General features: G+C 42.8%; 1 protein-coding gene across 1 annotated transcript in view; it reads left to right on the top strand.

Annotated features, from left to right (window-relative positions):
- Positions 1 to 19,620, top strand: part of ERC2 (ELKS/RAB6-interacting/CAST family member 2) — a 791,328-nt gene extending 771,708 nt beyond the window's left edge. The window contains exon 17 of the mRNA XM_044384924.2: positions 19,386 to 19,620. The gene's annotated coding sequence lies outside the window, so the exon portion shown is untranslated. The remainder of the gene's footprint in view (positions 1 to 19,385) is intronic.
- The last annotated feature ends 444 nt before the right edge of the window (positions 19,621 to 20,064 follow it).

Genomic DNA, 20,064 nt, shown 5'->3' with positions numbered 1-20,064 from the left:
CTTCCATGACCAATGGATCAAGGCAAGACATTTTCCTTCTTGGTGTCTCTACCCTGAAGCAGTTAAACTAAAAGGTTTCCAAGGGCCTAGGCAGCTCCATGGTCCCATGATTCCAGACTCTATATCACCTGTCCTCCCACTAATCTTGTCTACACATTTACAACTTCCAAATATTAAAGTGACAATATCAGATCACCTCTATGACCAGTCTGATTTGCTGTGCTATTGATGATTGTTAAATAGACCCAGAGGAGAGGGAAATTGCTACAGAAACAGTTGACTCAACAGTATTATGGAACTGAAGCCAAATTATGATTTGTTCCTATCTCATTTAGGGATGTTTTCTCCACTGAAAAGAATTTACTCATAGCCCTAAATAATAACACTGTCCAGTGAGGGTAAAAGTTGTGCTCTTGATTTTACATTAATAGCAATAGCTAATAATTATAGAATGTTCTCACAGAGCAGGCATAATCTAAATGCTTTATATGCATTAGTCTATTTGACATGTATGATGTCCTGCGAAGTAGGTAGATATTGGCTTCCTTTTACAGGCTAGGAACGGCGACTCGGGGCTATTGCTACTTGCCCAAGGTCACATGGTTCTCAGGCGTTGAGCAGAACTCCAGTGCGAGAGACCGTACATACTGCTCTTACGCACAGATAACGAGTTATGCATGTTGTGGTAGCTGAAAGTATTTCTCTGTGGGTTTTATGTGTGTGCCCCGCAGGAGCAATTCTTCTGCACCATGTGTCTGGTACAGGTTACTTTCCCAATGCCACCTTATCCAAAGGACCTTGAGAAGCCTTTTATTTCCTTCTGTAATCAAAGCAATCATTGGCTTGGGCTGTATTCAGTAAGGAGGCTGGCTGGGTAACAGAAGCTCATTTGTGTCATAATATGAGTTAGTTGCATGTGTAAAAGATGGAAGAAAGGATAATTGCTCTGGCATTTCATAGTCTAGGAAGGTGTATGGATTGGAGGGTCCATTCCTCAGCGAATATGCTTTAGCAGACTTAGTGGAAGTTACTCCATCATCTCTCTCCCACTGATTTCTTGAAGGGTCTAAAGTCCTTACTCTGGTGACCACCAGGGCTGCCCATCAGCACTGGTCAGCAACGGGTCCTTTGCCTGATGCCCTTTGATTTTGTAGCTTTTCTCAAAACTTTGTTGGCAAATACCTCGCAGCCCAACAGGGAAGCAAAGGCTTGCATGCTCGGGGCCATCAAGGACAGTTCTGCAAGGGTCAAAAAGTCGTGCTGATGAAGAATTTCCTTGTGTTACCCACTTCCTTAGCTATTCATTCCAGACTGATTAGGTCAAGCACAGCTTACCTCTGCAATTTGCATTGTGCAAGATGGACTTTGGGGAAGTTAGGCGGCTGAGGAACATTTCCAGGGAACTAAAACAAAAGTACATTCAGTTTAAATTCTTCGGAACACACCTACCTGAGATAATAGGGCACTTCTTTAAAAGTTTCTGAACCCACCACAAGCCTCCTGTAGAAACACAGACATGCCTTTCAGTCCCCTTGAGTTATCACAGGGGCTTAAAGGAATAATGCACCTGGATTTAGCTTTGCTTTAAGTCTTTGTGCTGCTGACAGGGCTTAAAATGGGCAGGTAATCACTGGTACAATGTGTCATCTTTTTTTTCTCCCTCTTCTTATGAAATAAAGTGCAAAGTACTTACCTTTTTTTTTTTTTTAATCTTAACCTATCTCTTTTAAATGAAGCAAAGTTATCACTATTTTCCTTTGGTCTGATATTTTTGGCAAGGTTTGGTTTCCATGGTGAGATGGAAATGAGGTAGGTACATAATAAAGGGGATATAATACACGAGTGTCCATTCACATTGACACCTCTATTTGCCTCTGAGGCAGTAAAGGCTGATGTTAAATGTTAATGAGGTCTCCTGAGGAGTGAGCCAGAGAGCAGCCAGGCCTGTGTCTTCTTCAATGGCTTAGGGACCAGGTGCAGAACCTCTCTTTTCTTGTCTCTAATTTTTAATTCCTTCTTTATCACACCAACACCAAATAAATGGTTACTTTTTTTTTTTTAACCACTTTGGGATGAGCCAGGTGTCTTGCTAAGTGGACTTTAGCTTTTCATACATACGAAGTAAGCATTTTTGCTTCCATTTTGCAAGGGAGGAAACTAAACTTACAAAGAGTCAGTGCCCTAGGCTCAGGGCCCCTGCGTGGCAGAGCTGGGCCTCAAACCCATCCTATGAGACTCTGCATCCAATGCATTTAGACCTCATGTCCAGAGGTCTAGTCACTGACCACTGGGCCTCTCTCATTCTCCACTTCCTTCTGTCCTCTCAGCACTCTGGTATGGGCCACACAGGACCTCACTCCTCCGGTGGCCTCTTGGTGGCCTCCCTGACTCAGAACTTTCCCAGCCCATCTAACCTGAGTGCCTCAGCCACGTTCACCTTCCTGAAACACTTTCTCTGTGTCCCTCCCATGATGACAGACTGCCAGTTCCTCTTGTTTCCAACCACATTAAGTTCAACTGCCTCTACCCAGTCCTCATATTCCTCCCAAATGGGTCCCCCGGGGAAGTTTTTATGAATTTTCCACCACTCCCAGATAATGAGATATTTTTTCCTCTTCTAAAAATATATAGCGTTCATTTTTCTTTCCATGTCTTCTTGAGTATTGTTTGCCATTGTCTGAAATGCCCTCTTTTCTGTCTGAAGCCTGCTTATTGGATTCAGCCTGCATATAATCCTTTAAGCCTCCTAAAAAAATTTGAAAATGTCATTATATCTCTTTTTCCTAACCTCCTGGGGCTCTTAGAGTGTCCTCACTCAGTTTTCTCCAGGATTCCCTTTTTTGGATCACCATCTTTCCCCTCTGGCCATCTTGTGTCCAGCTTAAGTTCCTTCTGACAAAGCATTGGTCTTTATTTCTGTTGTTCTCTCTGTGCTTAACCAAGGACTAGAAAATAAGAATTGTAGCTAACATTTATTGAGCACTTAATACGCACTGGGCACTGTTTATATGTATTAATTCTTATGATCGTCACAATAATCCTCTGAGGTAAAGTAGTAGCTCCATTTTCAGATGAAGAAACTGAGGGACTGAGAGATTGGATGACTTGCCCAGATGGTGAAACCATAAAGCAAACCAGGCAGGGAAGCCGGGCCCTTCACACTGCACTGTGCCCCTTACACTGTCTGATGGGTCAAATACATGTAAGTACACATCCAGGTATAGAGAACAAATGAGAGAGTGTGAACTTTTTACCTGGGATTTTATGCAGCTAATGAAGCTCATGGTTCCCAGACTCCCTCTAGAACTGGGTTCTCAGGCCCTCCCCTCCCCTGTCACCCAGCAGCTGGAGATTGTGTGTTAAACCGGAATATTCTGTGTTAGAAAAGTATTCCGAGTGTATCAGCACTGTCCAATCCCACTTGGAGCCAACCTGACCTTGGCATGGCAGATGTAACTCAAGCCCTCACTCCCCTTCTCCAGTAGTAAGAGCCTCTTCTATTTGTATTAGATGCTTTCATCCTTTTGGGGACAAGGTAGAATATAAACAAACAAACAAAGTATTTTAACTTTTTAACAGCAGCAAAAACTTCCATAAGACTCTCGAAAATGAAGTACAATTTGGTTTTGATAAATTTGTGACTGCCTGGGTCAAGGCTGTCGTTTCTGGCCCTGGACCTCTGCGGTACACTGAAGCAGTTAATCCGGGGAGATCGCTGGGAGCTTGCATTCTCCCATACTACAGACTTGCAAATGCTGCTGCTGTAGCGTCTTTGTCACATTAGTGCTCTCCTTTTGCCTAGTAGATGTTGTGCTTTGGGGGATTTAGTTATTTGTTTGTTTGTTTATGATTTTTGGTTTTGGCGAGGTTTTTTTGGCCAAATCCAACCAAATTATCATCAGCAGAAATGCAAGAAAAAAATCATGTTAATAAAAGACCTTCAAGTTCCAAGATCCAGGGTGTGTCACTGTGTACCTCAAAATCACACTGCATACCGAGGTAACACCTCCTGAACCACGTTTCTGAGTCATCCACAGGGCAGTGACTTGTATGGAGTCAGCACTTGGTGTATGTTTACCAGGTAGAATCTTGGAGGTTTTCCCTGGCTTCTACCAACAGAAGTTGGTGTGCTATCAAAAGCAAAGCATTCTCCACCAAGGGAGGTGTGAGTAGAGTTTCAAAGAGTTAACTTTGTCAAGTGAGACTGGGGGATTTTACAATGGCAGCTGTTGATGCTGGCGGAAAAAATAGATTTGAGTAAGAAGAAGACATGGTTATTACTCAGCTATGTCTAGCTACTTTGGGGGAAAGGGCACCAGGATACAGGTCTCCTTTGAACAAGGAAGGTGATCACTATGTAACGTGAATACAGACCCCACAAGGGCTTGTCCTGGTTTTGCTTCCTGGCCTCAGCTCTCACATCTCCCTGTCGAGCGGGCGTGCAATGCTCTGCAGCACCACCCTGCTTGGTGTTCTCACACATCCTCTGCCCTCCTCGAATCCGTGCTCTCCCTGCTGGCAAGGCTCTTCCTTCTCCCCCATTTGGTCTAGCTATTTGCCTGCATTTTCTAAGCCTCAGACAAGGAATTCTTTTTCCCCAAGAACCTTCCCTGACCATCCCCATCCCCTCCAAAAGTGGAAATGGCACTTCTCAGTGCTTCCAGAATTTGCTGTGCATTGATTGACCTGTTAACACTTTGTATTCTAATTAGTAATGTGCCTGTGTCTCCTGGGAGTCTCTCGATCTCTGCATCACCTAGCACAGTACCTGAAATATAGTGGGTGCCCAGGGGCCTTGCTGAAAGAAGAAACAGCAAGGGGAAGATGGTGGTAGATGAGTGATATTCCACAAGGGAAAAGGAGAAGCTAAAACATATCTACATGAAATCCCCAAATATGTTCCATTCTTTCTTTGTTTTTACCCTATTCTGCCTTCCATGAGGGAGCAGTTGGCCCCATGTGGAAAGTAAAACCCACAAGTCTTCAGGGACATTTTATGCATGTAGGAAAGTCTGGAATTTCCCAGCTGGGGGTATGGCCAGCCCACCACTTGGGAGTTTTATCATAGAGTGTCTCAGGAGGTGTTATCTCTCCTCTCGGGTCTTTGGGGAAGAAAAGGTGATCAAAGACACCAACTCTAGGGGAAGTTTTAGAGTCAGAGAGTGGTTTTTATGGATAAGAAGGGGTCTGAGCTTCTAGGAACAGAGTGGCAATGGGTATGATCACAGTATGGGGAAAATTCTTCAAGAGTCTCCTGAACATTTTCACATGCAGCCATCTTTCATATCCTTAGGAGATAAAATCACCCTAAGGGTCATAAACCACTGTCAGGGTATTGGACAAGCCCCATAGGTAGTTGTTCTGAGCCAGTAAAAGCATCTTAATTGACCTAAATGACAACAGTTATGTTATAAATATCTAGAATTTATGACCTGAGAAGGCATAATCACATCTTCCATCAGTTAAGTTTGCATAGGAGAAGCTTGGGGATTTAAGATAGGGCTGCAAGTTGGGGGAAATCTGATTAGCCTTAACTTTATGACAAACACAGAGCTAAGTGAATCGGAGTGCTTTCAAGTTCCTGATCCCTGGGAGTTAAAGGCATGGTGTTTCAGAGTCGGTAAAAGCCACCCTGTCCTCTCTGTGCAGCTGTCATTTTATTGGCCTTGTAAAGTCTCGCGTTCACCGTGACAAATCCAAGACCATATACCTGCGAAGAAGAGATGTTTTAGATTATGGGGTGTGCAGGAAGCAGACGGTGGGGTTAGAGGGGGTAAGCTGAAGGCTGGTTGGTGCATGTGTTTATGCTGAGCCCTGTTTGGAATGTGCAGAGTCATTGTGAAAAGCAAGTAAGTGCTGCACCAGAGAGCACCCCAGGACCTGATGAGAGCCGCAGCCTCTGCAGCTTTTGAGTAGGTGGGATTCAGGGAAGAATTTTAAAATGAGTTTATGCATCTAAAAGCTCCACCTGACTTTCAAGGTAGTTGAAAATTAAACTTGGGTTTTTAAACATACTGTATTTCCTAAAGTTTTTTTATGAAGAGAAGGCATTGATATCAAGCAGTACTATTACATCTGAAGCAAAATTCAGAACAAAACCAACCCACCAGAGGACGTGTGTTTTTAAAAAGACACATTAGAGAGATAAATTTGATATCATTGATCAACCAGGTGATTGCCCTGGACTCAGTGATCAGTGGAGTGGAGTCATCTTTGAGGTAAAAGGCAAACAGCCAACTTAATCCCAATTTGCAGAGCTTCAAAGGTGAACAGTCATTTTGCAGGGCAATGAAGAGCTCAAGTTATCTATTTAATGCCAAAGTCTGTGAAGTCAGTGAAAATTCTTTAATGAATTTGAGAACGATCCTTCAAAGAAGCCTCCAATTGAAACCCATAGAGAGGCCAGTTGTCTTTGAACTCCAGAGATGAAGTTTATCCTAGATTAACCTGATCTTTCAGTTTCCCCTGTTTACTAGGGACAGAGTTCTGAATTTTGAGAGTAGCATTACAGTGCTTTGGCAGACATACCTCTCACGGACAGAGTATAGCACGGAGGAACGCTTTTTGCTTCCCATAGCTTCATCCATTCGTAAGGACATGTCCCAACCAAAGGGTCCAGTTTGCACATGAAATTCTTGCATGTGTCCATGTTCTGTTTCTGAGGGTCAGATGGGCCCTGAGACATGCACTCAATTCATTACTTCTCAGGGGGGTATGAAACAAAACTTCAATTTTGGTTTTATTTTTATCATACTTTCCACTGTACTTCTATACCTTTAAACCTCGCATCTTCCAAATCCAAAATTCCATGCCTTACAATGTGGAAGAAATAGGAAATCTGGAACTGATTATGAAATTACGAAGGAGGGGGGATGCAGAAACGTACAAGGGTAAGTGTACAAACGCATAAGCTCCGATATACACAAAGCCTGGTGCGAAGGACACATCATTTTGGGTTTGAACCCCTGCTTTTACATTTCAGCATAATGCAATCAAGCATTTGCTTTGTGTAGTGCTTGGGGAGCTTTTGGTGTTAACAGAATTCTTTTCTAAAGAAATTCCTTTGGATTCCTTCAGAATTTGTCCAGTTTCCAGGTTCCAATAGGAAAAACATGGATGAGATTTTAATAGAAAAATAGTGCTTCAGATTTTTCATTTGGCAAGCACCCTCCTCTAGAGCTGCTCTTGTTTTATTGAGTGGAACAGGTCAGCTTAATAGAGGAGCTCTCAGTGTTTGTACCCTGACAGACAGTCATGGGCCCCCTGGGGAAATAGGCCCTCTGGGGTTTTGAGCCCACTTGTGGTTTGCCATTCATTCTCATCTCATTGGAGAATACACTTGAACAACAATTATATGTACCGATAAATCAAGACCAAATCCTTTAATGTTCTTTACTCGTGTCTCCTTGAGAAAGGAAAGCTGGATCTTTCCCTAAGTTATTTCAGATGTGATTGTCTTTCTATTGATCAGGTGGTGGTGGTGGTGGTGGGATATTTTATTGTGTAGCTTTAGTACTTTAAAACTGATTTTAAAGGCAATGCATTTTTATTATTAAAGATTTCAAATAATTCAGAAGTCTTTGCAAAAGAATTCCATCATCCAGAAATACTAGCATTTTGGTGAGCTATGTGCCTTCGCAGTCTTTTTTTTTTTTTTTTCTTGATCTAGCCTCTTTTAAAAAACCATGTAATAAATGTTTTTATAACTTGCTATTTGAACTTAACATTGTGTGTTGGACATGTTTCCACATTAATAGATTATACCTATAGCATCATTTTCGTAGCTTCAGAGTGTAGAATTTTGCATTATTTAACCAGTCCTTAACGATGAACACTTAGTTCTTTTTAAATGTTTCCTATTAGAATGCCATAGCTCCTTTGGCTTCATCTTTATGCATTTTAGAATAAATTCCTAAAAGGGAAGTTGCACACCTGCATTGATACATATTGTGAAGTGGCCTCCTAGAGAGTCTATGTCCATTCATCCTACTTTTATTTTTTAAAAGATTTTAAGTAGGGGGGCGCCTGGGTGGCATAGCGGTTAAGCGTCTGCCTTCGACTCAGGGCGTGATCCCGGCGTCTGGGATCGAGCCCCACATCAGGCTCTTCCACTATGAGCCTGCTTCTTCCTCTCCCACTCCCCCTGCTTGTGTTCCCTCTCTCGCTGGCTGTCTCTATCTCTGTCGAATAAATAAATAAAATCTTTAAAAAAAAAAATAAATAAAAAAAATAAAAGATTTTAAGTAATCTCTGCACCCGATGTGGGGCACAAACTCATAACCCCAAGATCAAGAGTCACCCGCTCCCCCGACTGAGCCAGCCAGGTGCCCCTCACCATACTTTTGTGTCTTGAACAGCATCACCTTGCTCTAATACCCCTCCAGTCTTTTGGTTTTGTTTTACTTTGCTTTTCCAGTTTAACTCTAATTGGAACTGAGTTCTCAGAATTTTTCTTCTGGATAGTAGGGTGCAAACCCAGCAAAACAGCTAAAATGCTAAACGTGGAAGTCAGTGCATGGAGGGAGAGATGAAGAATGTGCTCGTGGAAGTGACAGGATGATGCTCGTCTGGCTTTTCCCCTGTGGGTACAGTCCTTTAACTTGAATGTACAAGATTTCTGAGAACGTCGCCTTTCCCAGTTTCCTTGTGAGGACAGTTTTCTTTGTTGTAGGTGAAGATTTGTAGGCCTCAGTCAATAAAAGGGAAGTGGCCGGTGCAAGAAATGAGCAAGTGGTCCCACTTTCCTTGCACCAGATCTTACTAACACATAAAACAAAATTCAGTTAACCGATTGATTTTTGCTGGCATACGTTTTGAATCTGGCGCTTCTTGGCCATTGAGGGGTCTGAGGTTCGGGGCCCTTTTATCCTTTTATTGGTGAATTCACTGAAGTGTAGGCAGACAGAAAATGTTCAAGTGGCAGGCAGATAAACTTGTTAAATCCCTGGGAGTCTTTCCTTCCTTGCTCTGGGAGTTTATCATCTTGGCGGAGTTAAAAGGCAATTAGACCTGCAGGTCTTTGCTGGCTTGTTTATTGGCGTTTTACACATGGGTGTTGAAGAGACAGGGTCGTATTAAACATTCCGATCCTGCTGGCCGGAGGGGAATGAGACCTCGGCCCAACTAAGTCTCCTTGAGAGAGAGCCTTGCCAAAAAGCTGGAGGAAAATCGTTTAAATATAGTACCTGTGCCCCGCGATGCTCATTGTTGGTGGAAAATTGCAGTCGGCTAGCTCCATGCTGTGTTACATTTCCTGGGAAATGGTTTTATGGAAGGGCGTATGATGAAAAAGTTCATTCCTTTTGTAACTGTTAGCTGCCCCGTGGTGTTAGTTAAGGTAGAAGCACCCTAGAAATGCTTCTTCCCCCAAATTTCTCGGGCAAGCCCATTCACGACAATGGAAGGCTACTAATGTGAAATTGGGTGAGGGACAGATTTCCACTGAGCCTCCTGGTCCTTCTGGTTCTCTGCGTCTCCCCAGGCAGGCTGGTCCTGGGTGAAATTGTGGAGAAGCCAGGCCTTAGATTTCTGCAACAACTTCTCTCTTCTCACATCCCTCACCTCCATCTGCCTGGAGAGTTGTAGGCAGAACTCTTTCACACTCATGTGCCAGTGGAGTAATATGGCCCCCATCCCTGCTCCTTGGGAAAGTTGTATTTTTTCTTCAGGGTCAGCTTGGGCACTCATCTCAATGGAAGTGATGAGAATTTGCAAGGCTGAGCATACCCAGGTGGTTAAAAGCACAGGCTCGGGAGTCAGGCACCCCTGGGATCAACTTAGGGCTCTTTGACTAACCTTGTGGCTGGAATCCCCTCTGATCTCAATTTTGTTTTGTTTTGTTTTGTTTTGTTTCATTTGTTTAAATCATAAATTAGGGACAAAGATAGTCCCCATCATGCTAATTGGTTGAGAGAATAAATGAAATAATTCATGTAAAGTGCTTAGCATAGTACCGGTCACTTTAAGAGCACGATAAATGGCAACTCTTATGATTATTATTAGAATATGCTTTATTCATCTAAGACACGTAATATGCGTCATATATGTGCAGATGTGCAGATGCACACAAGCCCACACACACTTAGTCGGCAGCTATTTCTTGACAAAACTTATAATACCTTAGGTAGTGTGATTTTACCAATCTGGGGTGCTCCTGAAATATAAAAACCTATCTGGAGAAAATGAGAAAATCTTTGCTTCTGTCCCGAATACCTGGAATGTTTGAGGCCTTTGCCTTTCCACAACCGACTATTGTGCTCAGCAGTCCAGGGAACTCCACTCCTAAGTGGCTACCGCTTATCCAAATCTTAGTTTCTTATGAGTCAGGCACCCTGCCTTAATTTTCTCAACTAAAGAAAACACAATAGATGACTGCAGCTTTTATTCCCAATTTGACCTTCCGCGTTCTGAAACTAATTTGCCCTAGTGTCTTGCCAGCGTCTGTGCAAGGACTTCCTCTAGCCGAGTAATGTGGTTCTGATTAAGGACATCCTATAAGACCCAGGAGGATCGCCTGGGAAGGAAACCGGACTGAGACTCAAGTTAATTTCCATCCTCCAGTCAGCTACGTGGTATTGAAGACCAGAAGGTGTATGGAGTTTATCGTTAGGAAGACTAAGGAAGAGAATGAAAGCAAATGGCTGACAAATTGGCTGTCTTTTATGCAAAGTTGACGAGCTAGTCCAGCTCTTACCCGAAAGAAAGAGGATATGCAGAGCCCTCAGGCCAAATGGCTCTGTAGGCAGCAGGCTTTTTGAAGTCTCTGCTTGAATGCCACCACTTTTAACAAGGCCTCCGCTGAATTGCCTCCTCATCAAGAGGTGAAAACTTAATTTTTACCTAAAATATCTTAGTTTCAACAACTCTGGTCCTTCATTCCCCTCCTTAGCACGTGCAATGCTGGGTGGAATGCCTGTGTTATGGACACACACGGTATGTTTTTATCCCTATGCTCTAATGAATTGGGTCATAAATGCTAAACCTTGCTTTATTCCACACTGCTGGCCCTTTCCCTGGAGCCCATTAGGCACCAGCTTACCCTTGCTGTAGCCAGGAGGTGACTTGGTGGAATGCTCCAGGATGCCTGGAGTCCTGGGAGCTCTGCAGCCAGCAGAGGAATGGCCGTGGCATGCAGTGGGCAATGCAGTTTGGAGAGCTTGGAGTTTCTTGACCAAATATCTAAGAATCTACTAATAGTTGTAACTCTAATATGATTTTCTTGTTAATCTCTGTCAAACCATGAAATCTGATATGCTAGCCATGACTAAGCCGTGAAATTTGTCAACTTTGTCTGTGATTTACACAAGCTCTGTTTAAAAAAGAAAAGCCTTAACACAAAGTGTGGAACATTACTTCCCAGCATGCCGCTAGTATCTTATGACAACAAATAAGAACAGAGTGTACACATTTCTTGTGCTGTTTCAGGGACCAAGAATGGATAAGATAAAACCCAAAAACTAAATAATGTATTTTCCTTTGAGATGATAAGTACGCACATGGTAGATCTGCTTAGTAGATGTCAATAAGTATGAAATAAACATTCAAAACGGTTTTATGGTTCATATCATTGGGCATGATAATAAGCTTCCTTAAAGTGGTAGATTGTTTTTGAGAGAAAATAAATGAGTGAAGTCTGTATTTTTTTTTAAGTCATAGGTTATATAATTAATCTATTAACACAGTAAAGTGGCCACGTGTGTAGGCGTTCAGACTTGAAATCTCTTTTTGTTGTTGGCTAGCACCGTGGATTGTGTAAGACACTTAACTTTTTTCCCTCAGTTTTCTCTTTTGAAAAATGGGGGAGATAATATTTTGTAGGAGCTCTAAGGCACAAAAAAGATATTGTCTCTAAACCACACATGTCCTTTATCCATTTGAGCTCCAATTATAGTTAGTGGCATTATATAATGATGTAATAGATTGTTGGCTATCTTTGTTACCCAAAGAAAAGTTGATTAAATTAAGTTCATGTAATTGGGGAAAATATTTTTTTATTTTACCAAAGGAAATTTGGGCAGTTTCTGACTTTTCCATGTAAAGAAAGGGAGAGAAGCACAAAGGAGGAGAGATGTGTTGCGGAACTGAGGAGTGGTAAGGGCTGAGATGTCTTTCTCTCCTAAACTTGCCAACTGCCTTTTTCCCTTGGACTCAAAGAGGAAGAATTCTCAATCTTTCTTAACCGTCTCCTGACCTCTACTCTGTAGATTCTGGAATCAGATACCAGATGACTTGGAACCTTGATCATTTTGATGACTATATTGTCCACTGGGTTTTTTGTTTGTTTTGTTTTTGTTTTGTTTTTGTTTTTCTGAGAGAGAAAGAGAGCACCCGCGCATGTGCAGCCGGGTGGGGACAGAGGGAGAGGGAGAGAGAATCTCAAGCAGACTCCACACTCAGCGCAGAGCCCAACATGGGGCTTGATCTCATGACTGCAAGATCATGACCTAGCCAAAACCAAGAGTGTGATGCATAACCACCTGAACCCGAGGCGCCCCCATAGTCCAGTGGTTTTAAAACATTTTTTAAACTACCAGTGCTCCAGGATCTAAGAACGCCCTTCTCAGATACCTGTCAGTTAGATCTGTGGGACATAACATGAAAACAGGCCAATCTGTCCATTTTACTGACAATGAACTTTGAGTTGATGGAGTTTAGGGAGTTGCTACAATTCTCACCATTGATGTTGGAGAGCAGCCTGGCTATGTCTTCTTGCCCTAACCAGTTCATTCATCATCACCTCAACTTCTTCCCTTCCTATACAAGTGGGAGGAAAAGAAAAGCAAGGCATAACTTCAGGATGGCTATAGTCAACTCGCCTATGCCCTTCTGGCATTCTTGGACCCTTGAAAGGTCCATGAGCATTGTCACAGAATCTATGAACACATTCTGTCCACCCCTTCCGATTGCAAAATTGTGTGAATGTGCATATATGCATGTTTCTATGGAGAAGGCCCATAACTTCTATCAGATTCTCTCAAAGGGCTTTGTGAACCTCAAATGGATTAAGAATGATTTCCTTATGATCTGTGCCCCTAACAGTCACATTTCTGATTGTGAGTTGCAAGATTAACAATTACATTCACTTTCTTAACCTTTCTTGGCAAATGTAGCATATAAACCATATGGATGTTTGAGGTCCCAGGCTTGCTTGTGAAACAGCAGTTGGGGCCTGAATTCTTTAGGGTGTTTCTGTAGCCTTTGTTCTCAGCCTGGATTCTAACTGGGACTAGGTTCTAGCCATATTTGAACTTAGATGGCTCAAAGTAAATAAAATAATGCATGTGTATTTACTGTGCTCTAGAAAAGTACATTTATTTCTAGATATGAACAATGATTCACTTGCTTAATTCTGCTTGGGTCCTGGATTAGGGTTGTCACATTTCACAAGCAAAAATACAGCATACCTAGTTATATTTAAATTTCAGATAAACAACAACTTATGCTTTAGAAGAACTCCTGAGAAAGGAGAAAAATGGATCAGCTCTTCAGATAAGCAAAGAGCATTCTTTCAACTCCAGAACTTTTGTTGCAAAAATTAAAGGAAATTCACTATAAACAAGCACAGGCTCTCTCTGAGGTGATGGAAATGTTCTAAAACTGGTTTGTGATGATGGTTGCCCAACTCTACACATTTAATCAAAATCGTTGAACTTGACACTGAACATGGATGAACTTGATGATATGTAAATTATACCTCAGAAAACTGTTTTTAAAAAAAATTAGGGAGGGCTTTATAACAATTGTTGTTTAATTTTTCATCCTGAGTTTCAAACTAATATAAGAACATGATAAAAACCATAAATCCACTCCTCGGAATAAAGCATGAAAGCACCTAGATCAAATTTTGTATAAAATTTCTAGATCTACTGAGGCTCAATTCCTACCTTAACCCAGATTCTGCACACTGTTAAGATCCTTTTCTTGACCTTTGGAGTAAGGTTCATCCCTGGCTAAAACAAAGACTTGCTGCTCTTGGAAGTCTTGTTCAGTTATTGACTATGAAGGTGACCTGTTGTGACACCTGCCACCCCAGTGAGACTGCCTGCTTCTTACTTCAGGCTGAGAAGGACATGGGGAAGGCAGAACTTGTCTTAGGGTATATGTAGAGCCTTGGTTTTCATTTTTTTAGGAAATGGCCACATGACTGCTCAAGTGGACCTGTTTTCACCTTGACTAAAGTCTTTGTTACAAACAAGATGCTCACACGCCAGTGTGTAAACTCAGTCAGGAAGCACCTCCATCAAGACACACAAGACTCATCCTGTGGTTTTCATGCCAGCTAGAGTTGGAAGCGGGCTACTCTTCTCAGTTAGCTGTGTTGACATACCCAGGTATTCTGAGAAACACAAGTAGGCTGAGCTGAATGATTTCAGTAGAGAGGGGCTGGGATGGGGATACCTATCTACACGAAGAGTGTGCCCTGAGAAATTCATTAGGTATCAAGAGTTGAGGGCTAGCTCCTGCAGATTTAATTACTAAATTCTATAAAGGATAGTTCTTTATATAGCTTGTAAGAGTCCCTGTGGACTTCTGCTAGAACCTCCGGACAAGTAATTCTATTTTTTCCATTATTGTTTATTCTCCCTCTTTATCAAAACAAAAAAACAATAAGCCTACAACCAGAAGGGGAGGAGAGCCAAGGCCCCCAGAGACTCCTTTATTCTTCCTCTTTGTCCATTTGAAACATGGTTACACCCTAGCCATGGGATTTCACTGGTTGCAGGGGAGAAGTGGAGGGCAATTGAAGAATGAGGGGCCAGAAGAATGGGGCAGCTGAAGCACGGTGAGAGCTGGAGGGGGAGGCCACCTGGGAACTGAGGAAGCAGTCATGTCCCAGATCTGATAATCTGAACTCCCCTGATATACTTCTCCATCCCCCAAGACATTAGAACTTCCAGTGAGAGAATTTGCTGGAATCCAAAAATTTCACTCAACAAAGCCCCATCAAAGGCCAGTCATCACACATAAACCAACCCGGTTCTCTGACAGAAGTCAGTAATTTAAGGTTTACAGAAGTCTGTGCCTTGAAGCAAAACCTCATTGGAACCCCGCTACTGTGGAGTTGGGCTGGACTCCCTGAGCTGCCTGTGTGAAGATACAACCAATTTGCTCATTGAGAGGACAAACCAATTCAAAGCCCTTCTTCAAGGCTTAACAATGCACATGCTAATTAAATAAGTTTTATCTTACCTTTTCATTCAAATCAATCCTGAAGGACCTCTGGCAGTCCATTCTTAGTTACTGCTGGCATTTCAAAGAAAGTCAATAAATGCCTTTCCTTTAAAAAATATTTTATTAATCCATCAATTTTTCTTATTTTAAATGTCTTTGCCCACATTTGTGGAAAGAAGTAAGGCTTTACCATTTTGGGCTTTTGCTCTGCAGAGTGAGTTTTAGGCCTTTGTTGGAGGGATCAGTTTTGTTTGAGCCCAGCCTCTTCCACCTTTTTGGCTGAAGCTGAATCCAGGAAACCCAGCAACAATCTTAAGATTGTTCGTTTTTTTCCTTGTGGGAATGAGAAGCCAGATACCTACTTTGGACTCAACCTATAGTTGCCTGTTCTTCATTTCTAATTTCCTTCTCCACAACCTTTTCCTCTTTCTGGTCTTTAGGTGAAATAATTTCTTTTTTTTTTTTTTTTAAGATTTTATTTACTTTGACAGAGAGAGAGAGCTCAAGTAGGAGGAGCAGCAGGCAGAGGGAGAGAGAGAAGCAGGCTCCCTGCTGAGGAGGGAGCCTGATGTGGGGCTCGATCCCAGGATTGTGAGATCATGAGGCAGACACTTAACTGACTGAGTCACTCAAGTGCCCCAAAATAATTTCTATTTGAGATAGTTTTCCCCACCTTGGTCCATAATGGGTCAGTGAGTCTCCTGTGGCTTCATGGCCCTGATAGCAAGGGATACTGCTATATTTGGTCTTTTTGTTTAGTCAGCTCTCCTCAGCCAACATTTTACAGGCTCTTGGAAAGTTCTAGGAGTGCAGTGGTTCCCTCATTCCTCACACTTTAAGTAGAAGACATCGTAGTATTATAAGGAATTATATTTTCAAAGATACTGTGAGGAAAATGGAAGCAATTGTTCTCAAATGGAGGTAATCTTGGCTGAGACCCATAGATGTTTGACAATGTCAAGAGACATTTCTGGTTGTCCCAGTTTGGGGAGAGAAGTGCTACTGGCATCTAGTGGGTACAGGGCAGAGGACTCTGCTACATATCCTATAATGCATAAAGCAGTCCCAACGACAAAGAATGATCTGTCCCCAAATTTCAATAGTACCAAAGTAGAAAATCCTGCATTAGAAGAATTCTGGGTCTTTTTTTCTTTTTCCTCAAGGCCTGGGACAAGAGAAAAAAAAAAGAGAAATGCTCCATTTTCATGAGTGCAAGTGTCCTGAGTTCTTACATCCCACACAGATCCAGGAATTGGAGAGCACAAGGGTACCACTGAGCAGGGCAAAGTGCAAGGTCAAGGCAGGTCTTCTCAGCTCCAACAGCTGTCTCAGCTCCAAGGAGAGACAACTCAGACCAAAGCAGAGGACCAAAAAGTTACAAGGATGTTTAGTTTGTGATAAAAATCATTTTGCAGATTAAAGTGCTTCCTCCTGCCCATAAAATGGTATGTTCTTTAAATAACTCAAAAATAGGAGGCATTTAACTGTGTTGTGAGCAGGAGGCAGAACTGCTGCTCAGAGCCACGGTCAATTAATTCCATCCTTGTAATCAAGCCTACCCAAGCTGTAGGTGGTGGCATTCTTCATATTTTCTCTGATGTGCTATTGAACTACCCCATGTTTCACATGCCACTATTCTCAACCTGAAGGGATTCCAGGGGTGTTTCCTGGACCCTGTTTCTCTCTCTACATCTCTTGGCTCCCTTCTCCCTCACTCCTTCAGTGGTAGCTAGATGGCTGTTCCACGGACGTATCTCCTCCCATATGCAAGCCCAGTTAGAAGAGTGAGTCTCTCTCCCAAGATCCTTGGCAAAGCCTCAGTGTGTCTCGTTGGCTTTTATGCTCACCCCTGAGCCATCCCTGGCTCATCCCTGAGCCAATGAAGAGGCTAGGGGAATTCTAGAAGCTGATTGGCTGAGGCCAAGGTTCTAGCTCACTCCGGAGCCTGGTGTGATGCCTGTGAGCTGGAAGTGGGTACATGTGTTGCATCAAAGGGAAATTGGGGTAAGATAATCAAAATAGAAGGGATGGATGTCCAGGAGAGTACACACACACACACACACACACACACACTACTTACTAGGAAGAGGCTTTGGATTCTGGGATGGAAGCCTCAGGTCCTTGCCCTGCCCTTGCCTTTAATGACCTGTCTTTGTCATTAACTAGCTGTATCACTTGAGATAATTCCATAACTCTCCTTGCCTCCTTTATCTCAACCACAGCATGGAAGTAATAATACCATTAGGGTGGTTGTGAAAAATCAACCTTGGGATATTGGAAAGTTTGTGCAAGCAAGTGATGGTGGCATTAGACTCAAAGGGATTCATTTCGGCTTCTGGAGTCTAGGAGACCAGCTACAACCCACCCAGCTAGTCTCTTCCAGCCTTCAGAAGCCAGTGTCTAAATTTATCCCAATCCTCATTGTTACAGGTCAGTGTGGGAAATCTTCTGAGGTCAATGGTTGAGGTAATTGGCTTGCCGTGGATCTTGAAAAAGTCTCTCTGTTAAATGACATAATTGGTTTTAATTATATAATTATGGCACTTAAAGTGTGGGGGTGAAAGGTTACTATTATATTTAGAAGTGAGATCCCCAAATGAAGCAAGGGTGTTCAAGCCAGTGTTTCTTCAAATTTCTCTTTTTATTTTTTCACAGGGAAGTCAGAGTAGGCTGGCCTTGGCCCTGGCCATTTTGGGATGATTATCCTGCAATGAGGTAGTGCTGGGGCTGCTCACAGCATCATAGGAACCTTTGTAAAGAGACGGGAAAGGGCTTCCGTAAAGACCTCATTGCGATCTGAAGTTAATGAGCAGTGGGAACTCAACTGTCAGCAATTGAATGTGATTGGGCAGGGTAATTATATGATTGCCTCTGGTGTTTGCACATGCACAGGGATATTTTTATTGGAAAAAACCTAATTGCTTACTTACTTAGTGGAGGGAAAACCTAAACAAATTTGTGTTGTCATAGATTAAAAAGACATCCTTTCTTTGTCTCTAAAATAGCTGCTTGCTCTGCTTTTTAGAAGTGAGGGTTTTATTCTTTTCATGTTCAGAGATGTTGTTTGCAGGATTTGAATTATATGCTAATATGAAAATATAAAGGAAAGCTACTTTGGACTGTACGTTTTGGTGAAATGACCACGTGCTTATTGCCATGTCTTAAACCATCCCCTACAATGGTCTCTTTCATAATGCAAAGGCAGCTAGAATGCTGGGCAACACTCAAGATACTGGGGCTTTCACAGGTTTTTTTGTTTATTTTGTTTTGTTTTCCTGCATGGAGCCCCCTGACAAGACTGGCTTCAGACGCTATCCGGTTTTCCTTAGTTGCATAAGGCAAGTGGGAGGTATCCTTTCTATGGCAGCCTTTTAGACATCACATCAAGGGTAAGAGGAGCAAAGTGTTCCCTCTGCGATTTCCCAGGAACTTGGAGGAAAGGAAAGGGCAAGATGAGAGAGCCCAAGGGAAAGGAAGAAGCCTTGGGGCTCCCATTTTGGTGATGCTGAATTTCAGCCCAGCATCTTGTTTTGACAGTCCTAAGTATGGCATCTCACTTACCTGTGACGCTGGCGTGCAGAGAACAGAGTGCTGTACTTGGGTCTAGTCTATAGCAGTTCAACTCTGCATTATTGTTTTGTTTTTCTGTCTTCTTATAAAGCAGACTATTTTCTAGGTTCTTTCCTGACGTCCCACCAGAAGAGGTCAAAACAACGACTGCATTGTGGGGTTTGGGGGAGCACCTTGTGATGAGAACGGCCCCTCAGATCAACCATGCTTTCTCATCTCAGAATCTTGCACATGCTGACACATCATAGTCTTGTCTGGCTAACTCCATGAGTCCTCTAGGCTCAGTGTTAAATGTCACTTCTTCCAGGAAGCCTTCTGTGACCACCCCCCACCCCAGTCTGGTTTGTCTGCCTTTGCTTTATGCTGCCTGGCACCCTCTAGGTTCCTTTATCCACTGTCCTTTAATTGCTTGCCTCATTGTCCTGAAAACCCATCAGCTTCATGAGGGCAGGGCTTGTGTTGATATTTGTCACTGCTATATCCCCAGAGCCTGGCACAGTGCTTGATGAGTGTGTTAAGAATGACTGAATGAGGAGAGGAATGGTTGCTGAGTGTCCTAGGGAATCGTGGTGTGTGATGCCTGGGCTTCCCTACCCTTGCTGTTAATACCGCTTTCTTGTTGCTTATAATTTTCATTGCCCCAGATGATCCAGCTCTGTCGGAGGCATGGAGGCACAGTCCAATCTCATGCTGTACATTGATCACCTGTCCAACCTTTGCCTAGAGTGGGAGCCCCCAGTTCCTTCAAGAGATCCAACTTTACCTGTCTGTAAAGAAGAAGAGGAGGAGGGAGACAGCGGGGAGGATCCGGTGGCAGTTTAACACCAGAGCAGGTCCAAAGTTTACTTTTACCCTTTTGGAGGTGGGTAACTGCAAACACCACGGGGAGCTGGGTTTCAACAAGAAACCTGCGCAGTGATCTTGGATTTGGGGGCTCACACATTATTTTTTGCTAGCATGTACAGGTTGCTGTTTTTGTATTGAAGTCACAACCAGACTGTTCCATGATTACCCCAGCATAGAACAAGAATCCAGACTCATCACCCACATGATGTAAATTCTCGTACCGGCCTCATATTGTTTGTGTCTTGCTATGTGGACAGAGAGTACGGTTCATTCACTGGTTCCTATTTCATGACTATTTATTGTTTGCTTTTCAAGGTCTGTGATTTTCAACAGCGTTTTCTTGTTTTGATTCTCTGGCTTTTGATGTTTTGAATCCCCCCTTCCCCATCCTCTTAGACCATGGGATCCTGAATAACTACCAAAGACATGAGCCGGCATTGAGACCACTGCTCAGTGTGTAAGTATAGCCTTACACAG

This window comes from Ursus arctos, unplaced genomic scaffold (genome assembly GCF_023065955.2).
Source record: "Ursus arctos isolate Adak ecotype North America unplaced genomic scaffold, UrsArc2.0 scaffold_14, whole genome shotgun sequence".
Lineage (NCBI taxonomy): Eukaryota > Metazoa > Chordata > Mammalia > Carnivora > Ursidae > Ursus > Ursus arctos.
The sequence above is the reverse complement of the archived record's forward strand: the minus strand, read 5'-3'. Positions and strand labels throughout refer to the sequence as shown.